This window comes from Lynx canadensis, chromosome B2 (assembly GCF_007474595.2).
Source record: "Lynx canadensis isolate LIC74 chromosome B2, mLynCan4.pri.v2, whole genome shotgun sequence".
Lineage (NCBI taxonomy): Eukaryota > Metazoa > Chordata > Mammalia > Carnivora > Felidae > Lynx > Lynx canadensis.
In genome coordinates, this window is record NC_044307.1 from 116,945,103 (window position 1) to 116,970,110 (window position 25,008).

The following is a 25,008-nucleotide window of genomic DNA, read 5'->3' on the forward strand; positions in this document are numbered from 1 at the left end:
TGTTTTTGGAGTGCATATTTGTATTTGAACTTTTTAATTCTTAAAAATGTCAAGACTATACTAAAGGTATATAAATGTGTTTTTAGATGTCTTCTGGGATTTAAAATAAAAACATGTTTGAGATGATCCTCACTCATTTTTGGCATGAATACTTAGAAATTTCATATGGAATATTCACATCACCATCAATTGCACACTTCTAAAACATTCTGTGCTATAAAATATGAGAATGTTTCATAAATTATCTGAGATTTACTGTAGTCATAAAATTGGAATTAATTTTTTTGTATCACTTTTGCTACATATGTAACTTATGTACATATGTTGGCTTGATCACTACATACTGGCCTCACAGTTCAGTAAAAATGATTCATATCAGATAAAATGTAGGGGTGAGAACATGAATAGGCACTTCTCTAAAGAAGACATCCGGATGGCTAACAGGCACATGAAAAGATGCTCAACATCGCTCCTCATCAGGGAAATACAAATCAAAACCACACTCAGATATCACCTCACGCCAGTCAGAGTGGCCAAAATGAACAAATCCGGAGACTATAGATGCTGGAGAGGATGTGGAGAAACGGGAACCCTCTTGCACTGCTGGTGGGAATGCAAACTGGTGCAGCCACTCTGGAAAGCAGTGTGGAGGTTCCTCAGAAAATTAAAAATAGACCTACCCTATGACCCAGCAATAGCACTGCTAGGGATTTACCCAAGGGATACAGGAGTACTGATGCATAGGGGCACTTGTACCCCAATGTTTATAGCAGCACTCTCAACAATAGCCAAATTGTGGAAAGAGCCTAAATGTCCATCAACTGATGAATGGATAAAGAAATTGTGGTTTATATACACAATGGAATACTATGTGGCAATGAGAAAAATGAAATATGGCCTTTTGTAGCAACATGGATGGAACCGGAGAGTGTTATACTAAGTGAAGTAAGTCTTAGAGAGAAAGACAGATACCATATGTTTTCACTCTTAGGTGGATCCTGAGAAACTTAACAGAAACCCATGGGGGAGGGGAAGGAAAAAAAAAAAAAGAGGTTAGAGTGGGAGAGAGCCAAAGCATAAGAGACTGTTAAAAACTGAGAACAAACTGAGGGTTGATGGGGGGTGGGAGGGAGGGGAGGGTGGGTGAGGGGAATTGAGGAGGGCACCTTTTGGGATGAGCACTGGGTGTTGTATGGAAACCAATTTGACAATAAATTTCATATATTGAAAAAAAAAAGAAAAAAAAATGTAGGCCTGAGAATAAGAACATATTCAACATTGATCATTATATATGTGGTAGGTTTTTCTAAAAAAACATAAAATTTATATTTTTTATCTTACATGTCAATGTATACAAATTGCTGATCATTCTTGTTCCCAAGAGTTTTCTCTCCTAGGCTATCATGCAGAATAATGATCAGAATCTCCTTCAAGAGTTGCCAGGGATGATGAAAAAAACCTCATGTGCTGTCAGTTCATACTTAATTCACTCTGAAATATGGGGCACCTGTTTCCTCCACTGTAAAAATCATAGTTTTCACCTTCTTCAGGTATAATTATAAAGTCCAGTAGGTATCTTGAGAGTTAAACCAACTATGCTGTAAGAAAAACATGAGTGTATATTTTTTTGGGAGAGGTTTAGTTAAATTAGAAGATTTTCTGAAATAGCAGGACTTAGAATTTTTACACCATTGAATTGTATTGCAGTAGCGATGACTGAAAAAAGTTGACTTTTAGTAGATTTCACATCTCAATATTTTCTCAGTCCTCATTTATTTAAAGCAGATAATTGTCACAATTTCTTCTGTTCATACATTTAATAAATACAATGACAAAGACGTTTGTGCTTGACTTTTCAAATTGGACCTCTGAGATGGGATTATTTTTCCTTCTTTTAATCCAAACAGATTTAGCATTAAATGATAAAAAAAATTCCCTGAAACTTTTTGTGATGTTTCACATCTTTCATAATCTGCTTTAGCATTATGGGGCCGCAGTTCTGCACCATGAGAAGAAGAAGAAGAAATAGTAGACTAGGGACCGATAACCTCAACCCAGCCTATGCATAGCAAGATTAGTGGGGTGGCTAGTTGTTTAAATTAAAAGTCCAAAGAATGTGTCAAACACATGCTTGATTCCAGTCAGTATAACTATTCAGTAGGATTCTACTGCATGGCAGGAGCATAGCTGGAAGTTTCCAAGCAGGGTAATAATAAATAATAACAATAACAATAACAACAACAATAGATAATAGCTGAAAGTTTTCAAGCAGGGGAAGAAGAAGAAGGAGGAGGAGGAAGAGGAGGAGGAAAGAAGGAAAGAAAGAAAGAAAAGAAAGGTCAGAGCACCTGCCCATTGGGGTTCAGTCCATTGAACCTCCGATTTTGACTTTAGCTCAGTTCATGATCTCATGGTTCATGAGATTGAGCCCCACACTGGGCTCCACACTGACAGTGCAGAGCCTGCTCGGGATTCTCTCCCTTTCTCTCTGCCCCTCTCCCACTCGCATGCATGTACATGCATGTGTCTTCTCTCTCTCTCCTCTCTAAAAGTAAGTAAACACTTAAAAAAATAATAAAGAATGGTGACCCCAGGTCATCTCTCCAGTTTGCCGTACGTTCTTATTTAGCAACTGGAGACTGTGAAAAAGATCAGGAAGAAAGTATTGTTAGTGGTCAGACAAACTGTTTATGCTTCTAATATAGAAAATTGGGGTTTATAAGATTTGTCATAGCTTTGAACTGAGCTGATAGGCCGGAATTTAGGAAGAAGCCTAGTTGCAGTAACTGAGAAAACTAAGTAGAGGTTAGAGGAAGACAAAACTAGATTGGCACATGGTTTTCAAGACTCATGCCAGGCTCCGTGTATACCAGTCAGGTAGAAAGAAGATGAATTCTGGACTGTATGGATTGCTAAGACTGCATTCAAAGGCCAGAATTTGTGCAGGAAACTGGTGGTCATCGGACTATGTGTATTGGAATGTGGTTAATGAATGAATGTGTTCAGTAGGTAAAGACAGAAAAAAAAAATCCTGCTTTTATGGAGTTTGTATTCTACTTAGGGTGGAGAAGGCAGACAGGAATATGATGAATATATAGTGAATAAGTAACATACGAATACCTATATTTTATAGGTATTCATAAATTCATCAATGAGATTCCTGGACAAACAAATTGATGACATTCCTGGACAAACAGATATACCAGGGTAAGAGAAGTCATGAGTTCTGGCAGTGGAGAGAGTTTGGTTGCTATTTTAAATAGAGTGATAAAGGTTGGCCTCATTGAGAAGGTCACATCTGAGAAAATCCTTGAAGGTGTTGGGGGAATGATTCACACAGATATCAGGTGAAAGAGTTAATATTCTTAGCACAGGGAAAGGCTTGTGAAGGTCTACAGTTAGATCACAGTGAGAAGGGTCAGGGAAGTAATGGGGAACTAGGATCATCGTAAAGAATTCTGCCTTATAGTCTGAATGAGATGGGTGGTATTGGAGAGTTTTGAGCAGAGTTAAATGGATGAAAGAATAGGTAATATTTCTTTTCCCAGATAGGCTTTAATCCCCTGGACTAGACCAATATGGTACTAATTGAGATCTGTTTCCTTCCCCATACTTCCCATTTTTAGAGCGTATATAAGTGACTCCATTCCAGAGTATTCCACTTCAGCAGACTTATCATTGTGAAACTCAAGTGCATTTTTGTAAAATTTCTTTTTTTTTTCCTTTTGGCATCTCAATCTATTACACGATTAAAAGAATTGCAATACCTTAACACAACTGAAGTGCAGGGAACTTCTTCATATCCTTTTAATTTGCCCAGTGTCTTAGAAACATGCCATAGACTTCTTAGAGTAATTTTAATGAATGTTCATGTTAAAAATAAGTTGTTCACAATCCCACATAAATATATGTATACCTTGGTGTTGTCTCTCTTTCTCTTTATCATTCCTTTCAGTACCAGAGCTAAAGTTTAGCTACTGTTGCTAAAAATGACACAATGATGTATTGATCTGATGCCTTCTTTTATAAAATGAACTTTGAAATGTTACCTATTTTTACAATCAGAAGCTTATTCTATGTTCTGTTTCGATTTTTATAACTTCTTTAAGGATCACTGTAAGTCTTGCAGTAACCTTTGGAGGAAAGTAATGCAATTTCAGCCTGACTAAATTATATCATTTAGAAGAAGATTTAGGTGAAGAAAATTACATAACTTTTCTCTTTCCTGCCCTCCCTCCCTCCCTCCCTTCTGTCCTCTCTTCTTTCCTCTCCTCTCCTCTCCTCTCCTCTCCTCTCCTCTCCTCTCCTCTCCTGCTTGTGAATAAAGTGTGGTTTTCAAGGAGATAATTCTAACAAATGTAATTTTTAAGAAAATACGTATGGCAGAACTTCACTTAAATCTTCCTGCTAAAAGCCACTGATAATTATGATCTAAATATAGTTTTGAGGCATAATCTAAGTTTATATGATGAGTTAAAGCTAGACATTTGCTTGTCAAAGATGTAGGGTATGGGTAATAAAGCTGTTTTTTTCCAGTCATCTTGAATGTGGATTTTAAAGTGGAAGCCTTGTGCTATTTTGTTTTTATTTGGACATGTGACATTTAGAAAAAGATCATAGAGGTAGTCTGTTAGGGGTTATTGTTCATAACACTGGCTTTCTGTTCATGCCTAATCTAGTTCCAATGGAAAGTTAATCTATGCAAATAACGAATGATGAAGGCCTGAGGAACTATTTAGTGCCTGGCACTTAGGAAAGTCACTTTGCGCAAGGTTAACGGAGCTTCTCCATGTAAGGTCCTCTTAGTTGACCACCAAGCTGTGCTCCCCTGAAAGGCTCTTTGTAGAACTGCATCCTGAGTGCCAGATGCTTTAGATTGGTTTAATAGTATCTAGCATATTGTGAGCATTAATACAGGCATATTCACAGCATCACTGTTTAGTAGGTTAATACAATCCTCCTCATTTTATAGAAGGAAGAGTCGATGCCTCGCACTTGTCAAGGATAAACAAATTCCAGTGCGAGTTTTAGGATTAGAAATTAGGATATGTTCCTGCTTCTGATTTTATAGATCCTACATTGCTATCTCTTTTGGACTTTGAGATCCTTAAACAAACAAACAAACAAACAAACAAACAAACAGAAAACCTTGAAAAAATCCCATATCCATTTCTGAGTTATGTTAGTAATTTAAAAGAGAGTTACTAGGTATTATGAAGGAACAAGAAAATGTGTCATCTTTAAGGATTTTTTTCATTTAAACACACAAAACTATGCATAAATACATACACATTACTTAAAACTGTGCATAAAAGTAAAAATACTCATCAAATTTTAGCCTTTAAATTCTTAGAATTTGGATTACTGGACACTGGACTATAAGCTTGATTATTGGTTTTTCTTAAGTCACCTTACATAAATTACTTCAGTAAGCTGGAAACATACTGGTATTTATTATGTAATGAATTCTTTAAGAAAATGGTCTATATATATATATATATATATATATATATATATATATGAATGAAAAGAGCTAGAACCAAACAGACATACCTGATTCAGAGAAGAGTTAATCTCAAAATTCCTTTTGAAAAAATGTAGAACACTGGCATTTCTATAAAAAGATTTAAAGAGTTCAGTTTGAAATTGAACTTCTCTGTTAGAACAGGAAATTTTGCAAACCTCCTACATTTTGAGAGGGTGTGTATGTAGGACACCAATCAGTGTGCTGCAGGTAACATTTATAGTTTAGAACTCAGTACCCAATTAGTGTATTTAGTGTATTTATATTAGTGTATTTAATATACTAAGATATTGAGCTTTTGATTTGTTTTCTTAAATCGGAGTTTCAGTTTTATCAAAAAATCTAGAATAAGGGAGTCTAAACATTGAATTTGCAGAAAAGCCTAGTTGCCTTGACAAATGATTACGAGCCACAGAATAAATTGCAAGTGAGATCATTATATTTTTTAGTCCAGTAGCTGTACCATTAAAACTCTAAGGTGTAATAACTTTTAAGTTGCTTGCAACATACAAGGTACTATTCTAAAGGGGAAATGCGGTTAGTAGAGTTTGCCATATCAAATATATTTTTTTCTAAAGCCTGTATAGTCACCATAATTTTCTGGCTTATTGCCTGCTATGCCGTTTTCAATTACTGAATAAGGCTGAAAGTATGAAACAGAACAAGAAGTAGAACAATAGTCATTTCAGGGAGCTACTTTATCTCATTGGTTTGTTGTGAGGAGTATATAAAACAATGAATATAAAACATGGAACATCTATTAGGACCTCAAAAAGTGTGAGTTTTCAAAATGCTTCAAGAAAACTGAATTAAGTTTAAAAACTGTCTTGGTGTCAGGAAATTCTGGCTTAAAACAGCACTTTTTCTCCAACACTGTGGTATACCAAACTCAGCTGAGGCCGTTTATGAAGGAGTTTGCTTATATACTTGAAAACACGAATGTATGGATTCAGCTTTAATTGGAATTTATTTTATAGTGTTTTGCTATTCTGAACTTTATAGCTTAGCCTGCAAGAAATACCCATTAACATATACCTTTGAACCTTCAATTTCCGCATACATTCCCCTGCTTTGGAGAGAACTTTGACTAGTAGAAAAAGTGTCTTTGGGAGATGGCAAGAATGGAATTCATAGCCATGTTACCACTCTTTTATTGGGATCAAAAACCCAAGTCAACGGAATTTAAACTTCCTATTAGTAAAGTAAAATTAAATTAGATAGTACATGTGAAAATACTTGGCAGCTAATTAGTAAATATTTGCTCCTCTTTTTCTTTATTACTCGATCATAGAGTTCAAAAAGGATATTTGCAGTACATATGACATCACTTTTACTTAAGAAGAGCAAAACATTCTAAAAGTTTCTTTGAGTAGACCCTAAGAGATTATAGATGTCAAGCTACATCATTGAAGAAAGATGGAAGAATTCTACCAAGGTCACACAACAACAAGCCAGTAACAGAGATAGGAAGAAACCCAAGGTCCTATAATTAGCTAATAGTTATGTTGGTAGCTCAACGTGAGAAGTGATTGAGATACGTAACAGGATGGAAATTTTAGCAATACTTTGTGGCTATTTATATTTCAAAGATGATATAATAAACTTTTTTTTCTACAAATTTCTCATTTTTGGACATGTTTTTATTAGGGATTAATAAACTATTTTTTAGAGAAGTCTTAATATATGTGTCAGGTTATAAAAATGCATGGAACATAATGAGTGCTCTATAAGGATTAGTTATCATTTTAGCCTATGAAGCACATGTTCTCACTGACATTTGAGGAGAGATGACAATTCAGTATATTTGACACACAGTGGAAGTTAATTTCAGGATGGTTGTCAGTGGAAAAGCTCTCAGCATAGACCCTCTTTTGGATTCTTTCTATACACTAAGGTTAAATAAAATGGTGTAACAATATATTCCAAGATATATTATTTAATACTACATATTATATATATATATATTATTTAATATAATATATGATTGGAATATATTATTTAATACTAACCTAGATTGGGAAAATTTTTAGTGGTCTTCCTGTATATTAAAGCTAATGGTAGATTTCTACAAAACCAAAACCAAAACCAAAATGTCCCTCAGGAAATCCTATAGCCTCAACAGGTCTCTAGGGAGACCTGCTTTTTCTAATCTTGGGAATATCACATTTTGAAATAGTTTCAGACAAAAAACTTTCCATAGGCTCTTTTGCTCTTCAGAAAGTTTCAGTCACGTTTAACAGGTAGTGCAACCATTCAGTTTTTCACTCTGGAACATTAGAAAAATCACTGGATTTGAAGTCAGAACTCCAGGATACAAGTTTTGCCTCCAGCTCTTCCTAAGATGTCACCTTAAACAATACATAAGTCATTTGCCTATTCTGAAATTAAATTTCCATTAAAGAAAAGAATATAATGTTCAAATTTGTCTTACTGAGGTGTTATAAAGGATTAATAAAATGTGTGATACAAATAATATTATTAATAATAATACTATTCGTTATTATAATAAATGACAGGTTTGGCCAAAGGCACTGATGGCTCATGAAGTTCTGCTTCATCCCTTTTCTTTGATTTTTTTCTCCCAATGGCTCTTAATGTACTTAGTTTGAGTTCTTCTGGATTGAGAATCATGACACAACTTCCTCCTTCCTTCCTTTTTTTTTTTTTTTTGCTGTATACCTCCCAGTAACATAGAAAAAGTTAGTTCATATGGAAGGAAAGTATTTTAACACGCATATCCTATCTTTACTTGTTTTGCACATAGCCATAGGTAAATTTATATGTAGACAATGATACATTTAGAAATTCTTCAAAATATTTTTTCATTCTTTGTAATTATCTTCCTTAAGTTTGTACAAAATATTTTTTGTCAGTTTTTAAAAACTGATTTTATCCATAGGGTTTCTGGCATTGTGCTACCTAAGATGTGCTGAGAAAACAATGCTATCCTACAGTTCATTATTCATCTATGGTCTGACCTCTTTATATATATGTGTGTGTGTATATGTGTATGTATGTATATATATATGTTGCATATGTACATAGGTATATATGTTACATATGTATATATGTGTGTTTATATATGTATACATACATATACATATATACATATATATACATACATATATACATACATATATATACACACATACATATATACATATATATGTATATATACATACATATATACATATATATACATACATATATACATATATATACATACATATATATACACACACACATACATATATATATACACACATACACATATATGTATGTGTGTATATATATATATATATATATATATATGTTTTTCTTTCTTTGGACAAAACATTGCCCTCTGAAGCTATTTCCAGGTCTATTAAAAAAATTAACCCCTACTGTGTTTGGGCTACTTTGGATTAAGTAAAATGTGTTTCACATATGTAATGAATCTATCCTCTTTATGATTTTCAATTATGTAATAAGTTGAAAGACCAATCATATTCAGACAAACTTCAAGAGCTATTGCTATTGCACAAACCTAGAAGGGCATTTCACTAGTTATTCTCTTTTAAGATTTTAAGCCATTTAACAGTTAGAAATTAATAACATAAGTTACACACCAATAGGACTATTTGTCTTTTATTTTTACCTACTTCCTCTATAGTCTCTGGTTTGGCATATGGTAGGCATTTAATTAAAAAAATTGTAAAACGAATGAAGAAGCCACTCTTTGGACAGACCCAAAGGGTGCTTTTAAAAAATATTACATGTATTATTTTTCTTAATGCCTTTATAGTCTGAATAAATATTTTTAAATTTTTTTTTTCAACGTTTATTTATTTTTGGGACAGAGAGAGACAGAGCATGAACGGGGGAGGGCAGAGAGAGAGGGAGACACAGAATCCGAAACAGGCTCCAGGCTCTGAGCCATCAGCCCAGAGCCTGACGCGGGGCTCGAACTCACGGACCGCGAGATCGTGACCTGGCTGAAGTCGGACGCTTAACCGACTGCGCCACCCAGGCGCCCCCTGAATAAATATTTTTATAAGAGATAAATTTCCACAAATACTGAAACACAGTGGCACAGATACAGCATATTGCTATCAATACCACTTAAGAGATAAATATATTTTAGAATACTGTATCTTGCTTTTGAGGTATATTTTTTTTCCTAAAGATATTCCAGTAAGAGCTGAGCAATTTTTAAAGCTTTGGATGAGGAATGAATATTTCTTGGCTTAGAACTTTTCTGTATAAGAGGACTTTTTAGACAAGTATTGTAATGCATAAGGTTAAAATGCCTATTAAGATGAAAGTTCTACCTACTGGTCAGCTATGTGCAAAAGAATGCAACTGGAGTTAGTATACATTGAAATAAACTCATAGTGGATTAATTGCCTAAATGTGAGACCTTCTTAAACCTTAAAAATCCTAGAAGAGAATACAGGCGGTAACTTATTAGACATTGGCTGTGGAGGCCTTTTTCTAGATGTGACTCCTGAGGCAGGGAAAATAAAAGCAAAAGTAAACTATTGGGACTACATCAAAATTACAATCTTCTGCACAGCAAAGAAAACATAAAAGGAAACCTACTGAATGGGAGAAGATATTTGCAAATGACTTGTCCAATAAAGAGTTAGTATCCAAAATGTAACAAGAACTGATACAATGCCCAAAAAATACATGATCCAATTTAAAAGTGGGCAGAAGACATGAACAGATATTTCTTCAAAGAAGACATGCAGATGGTCAGCAGACACATGAAAAGATGCTCATTATCACTTAAATCAGGGAAATGCAAATCAAAACTACAATGAGATGTCACCTCACACTTGTCAGAATGGCTAACATCAAAAACACAAGAAACAAAAAGTGTGAAGAGAATGTGGAGAAAATGGAACCCTTTTGTACAATTGGGGGCAGGGAATGCAAGCTGGTACAGCCACTGTGAAAAACAGTATGGAATTTCCTGAGAAAGTTAAAAATAGAACTACACTATGATTCAATAATTGCACTACTGAATATTTACTCAGAAAATACAAAAAAAAAAACCCACACTAATTCAAAGGGATACACATACCCCTATGTTTATAGCAGCATTATTTATAATAGCCAAGTTATGGAAGCAACCCAATTGTCCATCAATAGATGAATGTGTAAAGAAGGTGTGACGTGTGTGTGTGTACATATACACACACATATGTACACATATACACATACAATGGAATATTATTCAGACATAAAGAATGAAATTTTGCCATTTGCAATGGCATTGACCTAATGAGACACTAAGGCACCCCTTTTATTTTTATTTATTTTTATTCTTATTTATTTTATTCTTATTTTTCTTGCTTGATTTATGTGTTTATGTCCTGAGAGTATGGGAGGAGTGGAATTTGTGTTGAAATTATGTTTTCTTCTTTTTAATAACAATTGAATCACCTAGGGATTGAATTCTATGTGAACTTACTAGGTCACAGGAACATTTTCAATTGGGAATTTACTTAAAGAGCATAGGATTTTGGCATGCCCTTTAATTTTTATTCTCTTGGTATGTATTCTTCATGGATAAAGAGACAGTAGGGACACCTGGGTGGTTCAGTTGGTTGAGTGTCCCAACTCTTGATTTCAACTCAGGTCATGATCCTAAGGTCATAGGATTGAGCCCTGTGTCAGGCTCCATATATGGAACTGGCTTATGTTCCCCCCCCACCCCCCGCCGCCACCACCGCCCTTTCCTACAGCCTCTCTCCCCAACACTCACTCTCTCTCTCTCTCTCTCTCTCTCTCTCTCACACACACACACACACACACACACACTCTAAAATAAAAAAATAAAGAGGCCGTGATTGAAAAGATAATATGAATCAAATAATGAAGAAATTCTGCACTCAACTATAGAATTATTAGCATACTAGCAAATTTCGTTCAAGTTAAATATTCTGCCTAAACTGGGAATTAATATTAAACACATTTTGTGTTCGGTGATTAGCTAATATAACTTTCAGATAGAAGAGATCCTATAAAGTAAATGTCTAAATGTAAGTAACTGCATAACATAGTTATGGTTTCCACGGGGAGACAAAATCAAATTCTCTCTGATGGTCTTAATTAACAGTCTCCATTTCCACCATGCCACTATCATATGCTTTACATTTGTGTAGTATCTGATATCTAGAGTGTTTTCCTGTTTTACCATCATTTCTATGCCTCTTCTACACAAAGCTTTTGAGTATTGCACTGTATAAATGAGTATACCCCGCAGTTAGAGGAAAGGAGAATCAATACTTGAAATGGATGCTTTAGCCTGAAAATATAAGAAAGGAGAAAAATAGAATCCCAGATTTTCTAAATCCCAAATATGAATATCATGTCTCTAATATGAACATAGTAATTTCTTTAAAAAAGGGATAAAGCTAATATGAAAATTGAAGCATTATAATAATATTTATGGATGGTAAGGATGTGATTTTTAAAAATTGAATATGCTATGACATGTTTTTTTTTTCACTTAGCCCAGAAATGATGTTTTCTCATGTTCTCCAGAGGGAAATATGCATTTATTTTATCTACGTATGTAAGATAATACTCCTTCCTCCAGTTAATTGAAGTGTTTAATTCATTTTTGCATTTTGTTCATAAATATAACCAGACACAAATTAAAATATGTATATTATATTGTTTTCTTTTAACACACATGTGTTTTCTGTCTTTCATGGTAGCTTTGTGTATTGTTTCATATATTAGGGAATTATAAATTGAATTTGTTATAATTTGCTTAGTAAAATATTGATGTTAAAATCTAATGTTATTTTGAATATCGCGTTGAGGGATATGGGAGACTTCATCATTTCACCAAGATTTCTTTCTAATAAGACGTCCACCATTACTGGAATTGTATTTTGTGCATTATATTCCATTGACGTAATTTTAGACTTCCATTCTACTTTGCTATAAATGGAATTTCATTATATCTGACTCCACAGTAAGTGGGTTACAGTATCGTTGACATTTAGTAGAATTACAGATCTAGTGTCTTTTTATATTCTGCATTAAAATGCATTGCGTGTGCTTTCAATTCTGTTTCAAAGAGACTACTATTGATTTACATAGTTGTTGTGTAGAAAAGTTCTGTGAAACTCCATTGCTCGATTTCACGGTAGCTTTTTTTTTCCCCTTGTGAAATCATTTGCAAATATTTTTTAATGTGTTTGTGACTATTGGATAAAAATGAGATAAAACTTAGGGATTATACATGTTTGAGTTTTCTGTATTTGCTCACTTCATGAAGACTTTTTGGATCTTAAGCTGTAGCTTTCTCTTGCAACTTTCTTTTATTTCATAATTATGGAAGCTCTTGTAGAAAATTAAGTGTTTTACATAGTGCTTTTAAAGAGTGAAATGAAAATACTTATTTGGTCTCAAACTCAGGGGAAAAAGCATAGTGGGAATAAGCTGTTTTATCTGAAAACTTGTTCGGGGGATTTGATTGGCAGAGCTTGGTGCTGTGGATGTGGGGAAAGGGTTGATGGAAGGGGGGCCTGGGTAGAAGAAAGTGACCAAGACAGTGGACTTCCAGTTCTGAAAGGGCACTTGCTGGGATCTCCTCCTCTTTCCCTGGATCTCAGATATAGGCATCAGCTACAGGTAATCTCTCTTTTTTGGCTCAGAGGGGCCCCTTTGGTTCAGAGGGGCATTTCAAGGGTCTGAGATCCAGGAATGAGCAATGCTTAGGCCACATCAACTCAGTCCACTTTGGTAGTAAGAACATTTTAAATTCATCCAGGTCAAGATCACCCCCTAGGTCTGTCCTTGAACCTTACCACTGCTTTCCTTCTTTCCCTTTTCCTGCTCTTTCCTGTTCGGGGAGAAAAGGGTTGCAGAGTTAGTAACTACCTCAAGATACAGCTTTGTATTTCATCATTATGCCACCCACAGTTTTAGTTTTTCAGCTTGGTTTGGAGACATCCTGTTTGTAACATACAGTAATGGATTTGGAATAGAAATGCCCTTGACAACAGTCCTAATGAACATTTTTAATTCCACAATAAAGTAATTCAGAGAATTGTTTTCCTTTGTATCTATCCCCCAAGATAAGAGTATCTGGAGGCCAAATTTCCTGCTGAGTCCTTCAGTGTTATTGCCAGGTCAGAAACTAGGCATATTAACATGAAACATGTTGTTCTGCATCTGGAAGCCAGAATATAATAAGCATTGTTAATTTAGTTAAAGAAAAAGACAGCTGTTTAAGATTAGCCTTCTTGTATATGTGTGGGAGTTAACAGAATAATGTCTCTTTCTCAAGATGGGTATGTTTTTCTTTTGCTTATATGCAAATTTTAATGGATGAAGGAATTAAGGAACTTAATGAATAATAAACCATTTTATAGTTTCAGTTGGAAATTGGTTGACCAATACTCATCTGAACGGCGATATAAAGTTCCAGTAACCAGATAACTTTGAAAGTCTTCTACACTACGCCTTATGTTCTGGGTGATAGTTTCTTATAGTATAAACTACTAAACCACATATAACAACTCTATTTCTAAAAGACACCTTCATGGTAACTATTATTTAAACCCCTGGCCTACCTGATGCCTTGCAGTTAAACCACTGTTGTGTTCTGAAATATGGATTTTGATAATTAGCTAGGTTATGTACATTTATGTAGGTGTGTGTAATAAGAATTTGGGAGGAAATATAGTCTGTATTTGAGTTTAAACCTCTTATTTCCATATAGCTTTCATAAGCTTTAACCATTTTTCTGTTCTATCAAAGTAGTACTAATTTTATGTCAGGCATTTTATTTACTTTATTTCAACAATTCCTGAGATCCCTGAAGACTGGTATTATGCAGGTATCATTCTAATAGCTGAGGAAATCAGACCTGTCTGGATTGTAAGATATTTACATTATGATATAATGTCACCTTTTTCTTTTAAAAAAAAAAGACCAACTTTTTTGAGGTACAATTTACATACAATAAAATTCACACATAAGTATACAGATTGATAACTTTGACAAATGTATATGCCCATGTAACTACCCCTTTGATCAAGAAATAGAACATTTCCACTTTCTCAGAAACGCTTGCTCTTTGCAATCTCCTTCTATCCACGCAACCTCTTATCTGATTAGTTTCATCTGTTCTAGAAATTCCGTTACGTGAATCATCAACTATGTACTTTTTTGTGTTTGCTTCTTTCAGCCTAATGTCTGCAAAAAATCATATAATTTTTTGTTCATATATTTTGTTCTTTTAAATTGCCAAGAGTTTCTAGTGTATGAATGTATCTCAAGTTTTAATGACTAATGACATTCAGCTTCCAGTTTTTATTTTTTTATTTTATTTTATTAAAAAAATTTTGTTTAATGTTTATCCACTTTTGAGAGACAGAGAGAGGCAGACCATGAGCGGGGAAGCGGCAGAGAGAGAGGGAGACACAGAATCCAAAGCAGGCTCCAAGCTCTGAGCTGTCAGCACAGAACCCAACGCAGGGCTTGTACTCAACGAACTGTGAGATCATGACCTGAGCCGAAGTCAGATGCTCAACTGACTGAGCCACCCAGGTGCCCCTTAGCTTCCAGTTTTTAGATATTCTGAATGAGTCTGCTATATGCAAGTTGTGTACATGTCTTTCTATGAATATGTTTTCATTTCTTATATTTATCTAGGAGTGGAATTCCTGAGTTGCATGGTACATATACATTTAATTAAAATTTTTTCTAATGTTTATTTATTTTTGAGACAGAGAGAGACAGAGCACGAGCAGGGGAGGGGCAGAGAGAGAGGGAGACACAGAATCCAAAGCTGGGTGCAGGCTCTGAGCTGTCAGCACAAAGCCAGACATACGGCCCGAACTCATGAACCACGAGGTCATGACCTGAGCCAAAGTTGGACACTTAACTGACTGAGCCACTCAGGCGCCCTACATTTAATTTTATAAGTAACAGGAAAGTTGTTCTCCAAAGTAGTTATATTATCTTACTGTCTGAAAACAATGTCATGATCTTGATATAGTGATGACAAACCAAGCATAAATGTTGGGCAGGCTAACTTTGGGATGAGGGATGATACCATAATTGATCATTTTTCTTTCTACTCCTTTATTTCTCTTGTAGAGACCTACCAAAAAAAAAAAAAAAAAAAAAACAAGGATTAAAAAGCTTGGTCTATATAGGAAAATTTTATTCTTTAAGAGACTTTCTGGCAGACTTAAGATTTCCAAAAAATTTTACATAGATATATGAGACAACAAATGTGCTTTGTTCAACTTTTAAAGCAGGATATTAGTTACTTGTTAGCTAATTGTTGTGCAGTATTATGATCATGGGTAAAGCAATAATAATAATTATGTGAAAAGAAAAATCCCAATTTATTCATTAGACAAGAATGTGTTGAACATGTACTATGAATAAGAAAAGGTTTTCTATACTGTACATATAGAGGTGAGCAAAACATAATTTTTTCCTGTAAGAATTGTGTAAGTAGAGAAGAAAATAAATGCATATGTACAGGGAGATTAATAAAGGCACTTTGTAGGTGGAAAAGGCTTTAATAAAGTTATTAAAAATGTGTTTTAGAGTCTCAGGGAATTAGAAAGATTTCCATTTTATAGGAGTAGAGACAATTTCACAGAAGTGGTGAATTTGGCTGAGCCTAACAGAAGGGAAGAATGTTTTCTAATTATGTTGTGTTATTTAATTTTATTTTTTATTGAAGTATAATTGACAAACAATATGTTACTTTCAGGTGTACAAAATAGTGATTTAACAATTCCATAAATTACAGTGCTCGCCGTGGTAAGTGTAGTTACCATCTGTCATCATGCATAGTTATTACAATATTACTGACTATATTCTCTGTCCTGTACTTTTTACTCTCCATTACTTATTTATTTTATGCCTGTAAGTTTGTGCTTCTTAACCCCCTTCACCTATGTTGCCCTTCCTGTCATAACCTCCCTCTGGCAACCACCAATGTGTTCTTTGTTTATAGTCTGTTTCTGTGGATTTTTGTTTGTTTATTTGTTCATTTATTTGTTTTTTAGATTCCACAAATAGATGAAATGTTATGGTATTTGTCTGGCTTATTTCACTTATTAGAATACCCTCTAGGTCCATCTATGTTGTTGAGAATGGCAAGATTTTGTTCTATTTTATGGCTGACTGGTATTTCGTTGCATGTGTATTCATTATATATACGCTACATTTTGTTTATCTGTTTACCTATTGATAGACATTTAGGTTGCTTTCTCTGGGCAAATGCCTATCAGTGGAATTAGTGGATTATATTTTTTAATTTTTTTTGAGAACTACAATACTGTTAGCCATAGTAGGTGCACCAATTTACATTCCCACCAATAGTGTCCCAGGGTTCCCATATCCACACCAACACTTGTTATTTCTTACCTTGTTGATATTATCCATATTGATAAGCATGAGGTAATATCTCATTGTGGTTTTCATTTGCATCTCCCTGGTGATTCAGTGATATTGAGCATCTTTTCACATGTCGGTGGGCCTTGGTATATCTTCTTTGGAAAAATATCTTCAGATTCTTCTCCCACTTTTTAATGGATTAATTGTGTTTTTTGGTGTTGAATCATGTAAGTTCATTATTTGTTTTGGATTTTAATGCCTTATGGGATATATATTTGCACATATCTTTTTACATTTAGTAGGTTGGTTTTTGTATTAATGATTCCATTCACTGTGGCAAAGCAAAGAAAATAAATGTATATGTACAGGGAGATTATGTTTATGTAGTCCTACTAGTTTATTTTTGCTTCTGTTTCCCTTGTCTAAAGAGACATAGCCAAAAAAAAAAAAATGTTGCTAAGGCTAATGTCCAAGAGATTACTTTCCTTTTAAGATTTTTATGGCTTCAAGTCTTACATTCAATTTTTAATCCACTTGAGTTTATTTTTGTGTATGGTGAGAAAGCAGGCCAGTTCCATACTATTGAATATACATGTCCAGTTTTCCCAACACCATTTATTGAAGAGACTGCCTTTTACCCATTGTATATCCTTGCCTCCTTTGTCATAGATTAATTGACCATATAGGCATGAGTTTATTTCTGGGCTCTAGATTGTATTCTATTGATCTGTGTGTCTCTTTTGAGCCACTACCATACTATTTTGATAACTTAGTTTTGTAGTATACCTTAAAATCTGGGATTGTATTACCTCTAGTTTTGTTCTTGTTTCTCAAGATTGCCTTGACTATATGGGGTCATTTGTGGTTTATATAAATTTTTGGATTTTTTTTTTCTATTTCTGTGAAAAGAGCTGTTGTTATTTTAATAGGGATTGCATTGAATCTGTAGATTGCTTTGGGTATTATGGAAATTCTAACAATATTAAATCTTCTAATCCTCTAGTATGTTTCCATTTGTTTGTATCATCTTCAGTTTCTTTCATCAATGTCTTGCAGTTTTCAGTGCACAGGTCTTTCATGTTGGTTAAATTTATCCTTGGGTATTTTATTCTTTTTGATGAAATTGTAAATGGGATTTGAAAAAATTTGTTTTTCTGTTACTTCATTTTTAATGCACAGATATGCAACAGATTTATTAGTATTAATTTTGTATCCTGCTGCTTTACTGAATTGATTTATTGATTAGTTCTAACAATTTTTTGGCAGAGTTTTTAGGGTTTTCTATATATAGTATTATGTCATCTGCAGACAGTGATAGTTTTACTTTTTTTTTTAAATCAATTTGGATGCATTCTATTTCTTTTTCTTGTCTGATTGCTATGGCTGGGACTTCCAGTACTATGTTGAATAAGAGTGGCAAGAATGGACACTGTTATCTTGTTTCTGATCACAGAGGAAAACATTTCAGTTTTTCACCATCGAGTGACATGTTAGCTGTGGGTTTGTTATATGTGGCCTTTATTATGTTGCGGTGAGTTTCCTTAAACTTTTGAGTGGAGAAACAAATTTTGATGGGCAGACCTGGAAAAGAGCAGTCAGGAGAACATAGCATGGGCTGTAGGTATGACTGATCAGAGAGGCAGGTAAGTTAAAACAGAGTTGATGAACTGGGAAAAGAAAGAATTACATTTACACTTAACTATTAGTAAGGAAAGAGGTTATTTTATGAGGAGAGAAGGGAAGCTCAAAATTAAATTTTGGAAATGTGTCCTCCTGGGGCACCGGAGTGGCTCAGTCTGTTAAGTGTCCAACTTCAGTACAGGTCATGATCCCATGGTTCGTGAGTTCGATCCCCGCACTGGGCTCTGTGCTGACAGCTCAGAGGCTAGAGCCTGCTTTGGATTGTGTGTCTCCCCTCTCTCTGCCCCTCTCCCACTCATGCTCTGTCTTTCTCTCTCTCTCTCAAAAATAAATAAACATTAAAAATTAAAAAAAAAATAAAAGGAAATGTGTCCTCCTGAGAGATTATGCAAACTGAAGCGGGGATGCCGCAAGGAAAGTTCTTGGCTCTGATGAACTTTGGAAGTTGTGAGAAAGGTCATCGCTGGGTTAGCATTTCTCAGTAGCTGGAAATTTCTTAACTTTCAAATTTCATATTTTCAGTAACTTTTCTAATTTGATTACTTCAGCCAAAGAATAAGACACTCTGTCATTGATTTAACCAATTATTATAATGATTTATTTCACTCGTATATTTTTACCCCAAATAAGAAAAATTTCTGTGAAAAAAAGCATTAGCTTTCCTCCCCAGAATTCTTATGACTTTTCATATTGGATAAACACCCATATAAACTTAAGCTATCTCTTTACTTGTTTATTTAGATGACACTGATACTTTGGGTTCACTTATTATTAACTAGAGGTATTCTAATATAAAATCCCTGTTTTAAAAATTGATTACTTGTAGCTTACAGCAATATAGTGACTAAAACTACTACTCCCTTTGGAATCTGATTTGTGAGCATTGTCTACACTATATTTTATAACTGCAGTATTAAAGCAATCAGAGCCAAGCCCTCAGAGCAGATTAGAGGTGCTTATTAGCAATAAAATATACTCAAAATATACCAGGCATAACGTTTTTGTATGTAATGGAATTACCTCAGCACATTGTCAATCTAAATTAAATGAGTTTATAACTGAGGTTTGTGTTCAAGAAAAGGGAAATTTTATCTGCTATGTAGACTATCTGTTTTTAATATTGCAGACAATGAGACGCCTGGGTGGCTCAGTCAGTTAAGCCTCTGACTTTGGCTCAGGTCATGATCTCCTGGTTCAGGAGTTTGAGTCCCATGTCGGGGTCTATGCTGACAGCTCAGAGCCTGGAGCCTGCTTCAGATTCTGTGTATTCCTCTCTCTCTGCCCCTTCCCAGCTTGTACTCTGTTTCTCTCTCTATATCAAAAATAAATAAATACTAAAAAAAGTTTTTAATATCACAGGCAAAGTTTTGCATACCTTCTGAGAGTAAGTGTGAATGTCATTAAAGGCAACTGTCCTCCTTCTGTTGTAGGTATGAATATGGCAAACTTAGTCCAAAATTTAGAGAAATAAAAAAAGGGATTGTGGGGAATTAGAAGATAAAGAAATTAGAAGAGAAGAGGAAAACTAACTTTCTCCTCCTTTTTTTCTCAAGGCTGTTAACCAGAATAATTTCCAACTTTAATAAGTTACAGAAAAATAGGAAATGATTTTATTTTATTTTTTTAATGTTTATTTTTGAGAGAAAGAGAGAGATAGAGAGAGACAGAATGGGAACAGGGGAGGGGCAGAGAAAGAGGGAGACACAGAATCTGAAGCAGGCTCCAAGCTCTGTCATCACAGTGCCCGATGCGGGGCTTGAACCCATGGACTGTGAGATCATGACCTGAGCCGAAGTTGGACGCTCAACCAACTGAGCCACCCAGGCGCCCCAAGAAAGGATTTTATTTGTATTAAAAAAAAAAAGTTCTATATGTGTCAAGGTTTGCATCAGTTGTTTAACTATCATGACTCTTAAAAGCCACATGGTTTGGGGATATTGTACCACACTGACATTTCAAGTCAATGGTTTGTGCTCATTGGCTTCCTGGCATAAAAAGGGAGCTAAATACTGTGTGAATAGTTATTAGGCACATTTGATTTTGTACCTTAGAAAATATATACGTGTTTGTTAGAAAAGTGAAAGTTGAAATTAGCAAAAAACAAACAAACAAACAAACATGAAGGGAACAACGAAGAAATACAACTTAGGATAAGAGCTGACCTCTATAATTTAACTGTGCAATACTCCATAAAAATGCACATAATAGCTGCTTCAGTTCAGTACAGCTCCTGGCCCCAGTGCATCCCAACCCAGTCTCCAGGATAGTTTTGAGATAGTTGTGCTCACCTCAGAAGAATAATTTGCTTTATTTCTAATTTACTTCTTTGTTTTAATTTAATTTGATTTAATTTTTTTAATTAGCAATAATCGCGCCCCGGATAAACCTCATTGGCTACGATACTGCCACTGCGCAAAGCTTGATTTAATTTTTTTAAATGTGTAGTTTTGAGAGAGAGAGAGACAGACAGACAGACAGAACACGAGTGAGGAAGGAACAGAGAAAGGAGGAGACAAAGAATCCAAAGCAGGCTCCAAGCTGTCCCAACATGGGTCTCAAACTCACAAACTATGAGATCATTACCTGAGTCAAAGTTGGACACTTAACTGACTGAGGCACCCAGGAGTCCCATATTTGTTTTAATTTGAAAGATTTACTACCTAGGTAGACAACAAAGTCAGAATTCCTGGACACCTCCATTTATTTTTATTTATTTTTTTTTAAATTTTTTTTTCAACATTTATTTATTTTTGGGACAGAGAGAGACAGAGCATGAACGGGCGAGGGGCAGAGAGAGAGGGAGACACAGAATCGGAAACAGGCTCCAGGCTCCGAGCCATCCGCCCAGAGCCTGACGCGGGGCTCGAACTCACGGACCGCGAGATCGTGACCTGGCTGAAGTCGGACGCTTAACCGACTGCGCCACCCAGGCGCCCCTGGACACCTCCATTTAGATGACTCTTTAAAAAATTTTTTTTTCAATGTTTGTTTATTTTTGAGAGAGAGACAGAGTGTGAGTGGGGGAGGGACAGAGAGAGAAGTTGACAGAATCAGAAGCAGGCTGCAGGCTCTCCACTGTCAGCACAGAGCCCAATGCATGGCTCAAACCCAATAATTGCGAGATCATGACCTGAGCCGAATTGGGCCCTTAACCGACTGGGTCACCCAGGAACCTCAATTTAGATGACCCTTAAGATAATTCATTTACTTAAGTGTTAAGGCAAAGACAGAAAATTCTTTAAAACAAACAGAATTGAACATGGGCTAGTCATTTCTGAGTTCATTACTACTGAATCTAAATATGTTTTCATTTATAGTGTCTAAAATGTGTTCTTAAATTTGGCAGGATATTCATATTGTATAGTATTTTATAAATAAATTCCTAAATTCAATACAGTATTTGTAATATGTGGTAATTTTCAAATTAATTTTTTTTTTCTTTTACAAACAAAAACATTTTCCCCAAATGTTCCTATACCCTGTGTAAATTACCGATCTTGAGTAAGGGAACACTTGAAACAATTAGACCCATTTATGAATAGCTCTAGTTGTAGCAGTTTGTTGCTAGACCCTATTCTGTGATAAAGGTAAGGCTGAGATGGGAGAAGGTTGGTCTCATTTGAAACATTTCGCTTCACATGGAACTTTGCCTGAATGCCATTGTGATACATTCAATATTTGGCCAAGTGCTGAAAATCAACATCTACTTGCCTTTGTCAAAACATTCTGTAACCATTCCACTCAGGCTCACATGAACAAGACAGAAAGAATAATGGAAAAAAAAAAAAAACACATTGCTTTTCTTAAAAAAATACATACAAAAACACATACTGTACATACGTACATACGTATTTCCCTTTTTTAACTGCTCATCTGTTTTTTTTAGATCAGTCTGTGGTTGACTTTGAAGAATCTATGGGAGTACAGCGTAAGAGCTAAGGAAGAAATTCTACCCAGAGAATTTCTGATTCTCTTAATATTTTGTGGAACAGCATGAGTGATCTCTTCCAATTGTGTGGGATGAATATAGCCCACCGAACACTGCTTAACAGCAGTTTACCACAAGCCAGTTATAATGTCAGAAACATTGGAACCTTTTCTTTTCTTCTGCATTTGAATAATGATAAATGCCTTCATGCTGTGTGAGAACTATTGAAGTGTGTTTGTCTGTAGGCAAAATTGGCAGTGTCTCATATAACTCCACTCGATGGGAGTATTACTTCAACAGTGGGAAATACATCGTCTGACAAGAATCGTATCACCATTTGGAATGATGTTTATGCAAGTGGATAGTCTTCTAGTTATTTGTAGTTTAAAAAATGGACCTCGGAGGCCACGACAATAAAACCCAAGTCTTTATTTGGATATTTGTAGTGAAAACTATAATTGTTCCTTGTGGGACAATAATGTAAGCTCAGTGGTTGGGCCATAGTCCGTCAAGTATGTGTGATGAGAGAGAACTTCCTTGCTCTTTATTTCTAAAATAAAAGGTATTAAGTAATTGGTAAGTCACTGTTGTTTTCAGGTGTCTAAATACAATTTACATCAACATTGAAATATTTAATTGCATACATACCTAATGCCTGATTATCTGCCTTTGGCTGCTGTTATTTATTACCTAATTGCTGTGTCGTTCTTTGCTGCCAGTTTCTCACCATCACCATCTCTTTTGGTGATGATCGTCCTGCTTCTCATGGAAAAATCTCTGTAATGGTTTTTTGGTCCTAGTTGGGCAGCATGGTAGCCAGGTAACCAAAAAGCTTGTTTGGCTAGTGGGAATATGGGAATGGAGGCCAAATGTTTCAAAGTCCTGGGTAAAATTGCAGAAGAACTTAATTCTATTGATTCATATTCTCATTCATTCAGTTTCTAGGCACTTGAGAATAAATGTAATAATCAGAGAGAACAGTAAATGGAGATACCAATTTTAGCAACTGAAAAAAATTGTGTTTGAATCACTGGGTTTCTGATATGTGTGTACTTCATTAGTTATGCGACTGCTTGTAAAATGGATTACGGATTGCTCTTATAACTGGGCATGGCAATTGAGTAAAATCTGAAAAATCTCACCACTCTGATCATGCTTCAGTAAAATAACTGATATTTCAAGTTTTTCTCACTTTGTGATTTCTTTTTTATCCAAAGTTTCCCTTTAAGTTAGAATCTGGTTGCATACAACCCTAAAATCTTTTCTTTATGGGGTGGAGTGTCTCCAGTTGTTTGGACATTGAGTCTAGGAGGTATCCTACTACTTTTCAAAGCTGCTGTGTCCTGTCTGCAGTGGCTATGGGGTCAGGCCATGACTAAGGGACAGGGGTAATTCATAGCTTTCCCGCCCAACGTTTTTTTCCATCTGAACAGTCAGGTAAAAATGGAAACCCATTTGTCCTCAAGCTGAATCTTTTCTCTGTTTTAATAAGAATGATTTCAGTAAGTCACAGTGAAGATGGTAAGATTGGATCTTATGGGGTGGAGTTTTGGAAAGTAGACATTTTTAAGCATTAGGTTTAAGATAGGTGAGGAGTGTTCACCACTCTTCTGCCCTAATTGTCTTTATGTTTGTGTTTACTATTGCCCCTTCTCTGCCTCCGCCCATCTGATTCTTGTTCTTTTTATTTTTCTTTCTTTCTTTCTTTCTTTCTTTCTTTCTTTCTTTCTTTCTTTCTTTCTTTCTTTCTTTCTTTCTTTCTCTTTCCTTTGGAGTTGATTTCCTCTATTCCATGATGTCTCATTCTTTCTCCTTGCTGTTTTCCTTCCAAAAATAGAACATGAAATAAAGTCTTTTCTTTAAAAATAAGCACTGCTAATAGGATAATATATATTTATAACTTATGCAATTAGAAACTATAAATAGAGAGAGACAGAGAGAGAGAGAGAGAGAGAGAGAGAGAGAGAGAGATTTCCATCATTCCACCCCAGAAATTTGATCAAGTGATTTGAAGAATTGTAATTATATGGAGAGAAATATATTTTACCTTACATTTCTTAGATAAGAATTTGTTCTATGTTCTCAATTTAAAAAGTCATTTTTGGGGACACCTGGGTGGCTCATCAGTTAAGCGTCCAATTTCAGCTCAGGTCATGATGTTGCAGTTTGTGAGTTCGAGCCCCGCATCAGACTCTGTGCTGACAGCTCAGAGCCTGGAACCTGCTTGGGATTCTGTGTCTCCCTCTCTCTTTGCCCCTCCCCACTCATGCTCTGTCTCTGTCTCTCAAAAATAAATAAACATTAAACATTTTTTTCATGAAAGTCATTTTTTTTAAATTTTGCCTTCTTCTGTACTCCTTTTCCATGCTGCAAAAGCTAAATTATATTTTATTGCTTTATATATGGCCTACTAGCTTCTGCAGAGAAACTCCCCTTGCTAGCTTCAGGATTTATATATATTTATATTTGTTTCTGGAGGTAAGGAAAATGAGAGGAGCTTGACATCAACCCTGGTTCTTCCCCATGGAATTTTTATTCCACCACA

At 35.1% G+C, this 25,008-nt stretch overlaps 1 protein-coding gene and 1 pseudogene across 1 annotated transcript in view; one reads left to right on the forward strand and one right to left on the reverse strand.

Annotated features, from left to right (window-relative positions):
* LAMA2 (laminin subunit alpha 2) overlaps positions 1–25,008 on the forward strand; it is a 615,841-nt gene that overhangs the window by 3,391 nt on the left and 587,442 nt on the right.
* LOC115515184 lies at positions 20,825–20,955 on the reverse strand (annotated as a pseudogene).